Below are 3978 nucleotides of genomic sequence, written 5' to 3'. Positions count from 1 at the left end.
GGTAGCAGTTTTGAACTTGATTTGCTTAATATTGTGATATAGAATTTGGTAATTGTTTGTTATGATTCACTACTTGATTTGCTCCTCATTTTGTTTTTCATATTTGTGGTTCTCTTGTAACCTCTTCCCCTTATTAGATGCATATGCAATTATATTTTATGGCTGTTTTAATATTTTTATACAGCAACTTAATGGAAAATGGAGCAACTTCAAAGAGAAAAAGGCTGGTAAAAAAGTATCAAGCTCATGCAAAAGTTAAAGAATTTGAAATGAAGGACGTATCTTCTGCTGCAAAACTAGTTCGAAATTTTATAACCAAAGGTGATAAAGGAAGTAATCAAGCCAAAATAGCACAACAGCCTAAGAGAAAAATTTCAGAAATTGGAGACAAACAAAGTAGGGAGAATTCAATGGAAGAGAGAAATAAAACACTTGTAGACAATGTTATGAACTGGTTTTTGAGGTCTTCCCATAACCAAGTGAGGAGTAATATTCAACTAGAAGAACAACCAATTCCTAAGAAGATGAAGAGCAAGGCAAAGTGTTCAGCAATGGCTCTTGATGTCTTTTTGCATACAGAAGGAGTAGAAGTGGAAAGAGAAGAAGAAGATGACTTTGAGTCAATTGGTGAGGATGCTAGAGCTACTGAAAAAGAACCAGCTAACTTGACAAACTTAAAAAATAACTTAAAGCGTCCAGCAATGACTCTTGATGCTTTTTTGGGTGACCAAGGAATTCATGTGGAAAGAGAAGAGGAACATACTGAAGTTTCAACTACTGAGGATGCTAGATCTAGGCCATCCCCGAATAATGGAGAAAATGTTCATATCCCCTATGAGAAAGATTATATTGGTGAACATGAAAGTGACAATTTTATTATAGAAGGAGATCAAGTTATGGAAGAGGCTCATGTAGAAGGTGATGTAACTTAGTTTGTTGCTATTTGTTTTAAAATTTCTTTTTATCATTATTCATTATACAATTCCATATATGATTCACAGATTCCCTTTCCATATGAACAGTAACGTGCATATACTTGTTTAATTTTCCTTTCTATATGAGCATGGAGCTGCCCTTTTCATACCTTTCACGGTATCCCTCTCCATATATGATTCACGGCTATCTTTGGTTTTAATTTGTACTATTTCTCAATTTTTAATTTATATACTTCAAAGGTTAAAAAGACTCGTAAAAAAACAAGATGCCTAAAGATTTATGCAAGAACTTAGGAAGAAAGGGAGTAAGTGAATTTTGATCAGGGAGCAGCCGTGGGGCCAACTGCTCAAAGAGTGAAGGATTTAACTAATTTTATTGGAACAATGGGAAGGAATAGTGATTTTATTACCTTGATGTACACTAATTGAAAAGCTGTGCCTAAGCAAATCAAAAAGCGCATTTAGAAGTATATTAATGTAAGCTCCATTTATCTTTATGTTTATGCCATATGTTAATAATCTTTTTATTCATATGATATGATGAAATTAATGTGTTTGTAGTCAAAGTTTATTCTTTCAAAATCTTCAAAGTTATGGGTGATGACTGGTGTTCAAGGAGCATGGAAGCGTTACAAAACAAGAATAAAAAAGAAGCATTTTGAACTATATTCTGGAAATATTGGGGATATGTTGGTGAATCGTCCTTTGGAAATTCCAGAAATACAATTTCGGAAGCTAATTGCATATTGGAGTATTCCAACTGTCAAAGTGAGCTAGAGAATTTCAATTATTATTATTTGATATGATCAAGTATAATTCTTTCAATTTTTATATTTTTTTCATCATTGTTTATTTTAAACACAGGCCATGTGTGTTATAAATTCTGAAAATCGCAAGAAGCAACAATGGAGGCATAAAATGGGACCAATCAATTTAGCAAGAGTGTGTTGATTTAGTAAGGTCACATTTGAGTTAAAATTCTCTACTTGTTACTTCTCCCTAATTTTAGTATGTTATAACTTTGTAATTGTTATCTTGATCTGTAGCGTGAGAAAAAAGAGAACAAAGAGGAACCAAATCAAGCTGAAATGTTTGTTGCAACTCGGAATGGACTAAAAGGGAAAACACTTGATGTAGAAACACAAGCTGTTATTGTAAGTTCCTCTATAATTTTCTTGTTTTAGTTGTTGTTTTATGACTGTCATGGATGCTATTTTTTTGCTATTTTATGGCTATCGTGATTGTTGTTATGGTATCTATTTTATGGCTGTTTCATGGCTGTTTCATGGCTGATTTAGTTGCTGTTTTATGGCTATTTTATGGCTGTCATGGCAGCTATTTTATGGCTATTTTATGGCTGTCATGGATTGTTATTTTAATTGCTATTTTATGGCTGTTTAATGGCTATCGTGGTTGTTGTTTTAGTATCTACTTTATGGCTGTTTTGTGGTTGTCATGGTTGCTGACTTGCTGTTTTCTTTTTTATGGCTGATTTAATTGTTGTTCTATGGCTATTTTATGTCTATTTTATGGCTATCATGGTTGTTATTTTAGTATCTATTTATGGCTATTTTATGGCTGTCATGGCTGCTATTTTATGGTTGTTTCATAGATGCTTTATGGCTGATTTATATGCTGTTTTATGGTTATTTTATGCCTGTTTTATGGCTATCATGGACTGCTATTTTATGGTTATTTTATGGCTATTTTATGGCTGATTTAATTGCTGTTCTATGACTATTTTATGCCTGTTTTATGGCTATCATGAACTGTTGTTTTATGGCTCTTGTATGGCTATTTTGGATTGCTATCCCTATTAGTTATCAATAGATTTTTGGATTCTTTCATTGAATTTTTATCACTAAAAATAGACATATCATATATTTGTGTGTATAGGATAAACTTCATGATCTCCAAGAAGATGGAGAAACTCCTACTAATGCATTTCAAAAAGTTTTTGGTAAAGAGAATCCAAGAAGAGTTTGATGTTATGCAAGAACTGTTACAAAAACTTCTCTTAAGAAAAATAAAGAAATAGATGAAATCAAAAAACAAAGTGAAGAGAAGGTAACAGCTTTAAAAACTGAATTAGACGACCATAAGCAACGACTGCAAGGATTGGAAGATATTGTGAAACTTATGTTGCAACAAACTTCTCCTGGTATGAATGTTGATGAAACGCTTTCTCTCTTGCGATCTAAGAAATCGTCTGGGGGGTATTATATATTCTTCAAATGTCATATAAATATAACAAAGGTAAAAAAATATTATTTTAGATATTAAAAAAGAGAATTTAAGAAAAATTCAATAAGGTGTTGCTTTAGGTATTAAAAAAAGACAACTGCAAATAAACCAACATAAATGTTGCATTAGGTCTATATAAAAGGCAACTTAAAAAAACCTGGACAAGTGTTGCTTTAGGTATATAAAAAGACAACTTAAAAAAATCTAGACAAGTATTGCTTTAGGTATATGAAAAAACAACTAGAAAAAACTTGCACAAGTGTTGCTTTAGGTATATGAAAAAGTAACTTAAAAAACTCTGGACAAGTGTTGCTTTATGTATTAGAAAATACAACTCGTAAAAAGTGTTGCCATAGCGTCTCATATAAAGCGTTGTGTTTGGGTGCTCTAAGGCAACCCTTTGGCGGAGTTGCTTTATTTGTAGAAAAGGTAACGTTTTTTGAAGGTTGCCAAAAAAAGGATTCCCTTTAATATACATAAGCGCTGCCTTAGACCAAAGGTAACGGCCGTATAGCCAACCCCCCCAAAAAGCATTGCTTTTTGTCGGAAAGTGTTGCCTTTTATCAAAGGCAACACTTTCTCTTATTATAAGCAACGTTTTTAAAGGGTTGCCTCAGCCCGAATTTATTGTAGTATGATCCTTTCTCTATTTCTCTCATTCCTTCACCCATTCTATCTCTATCTCTTATATATCATTATCAATGACTAATTATAAATTTCACAATCAAAATATACAATATGACATTTTCTAATTACAATTAAATTAAAATTAACATTGAGATATATTTATATTATATTA

Source organism: Arachis ipaensis, chromosome B07, assembly GCF_000816755.2.
Source record: "Arachis ipaensis cultivar K30076 chromosome B07, Araip1.1, whole genome shotgun sequence".
Classification (NCBI taxonomy): domain Eukaryota; kingdom Viridiplantae; phylum Streptophyta; class Magnoliopsida; order Fabales; family Fabaceae; genus Arachis; species Arachis ipaensis.
The sequence above is the reverse complement of the archived record's forward strand: the minus strand, read 5'-3'. Positions refer to the sequence as shown.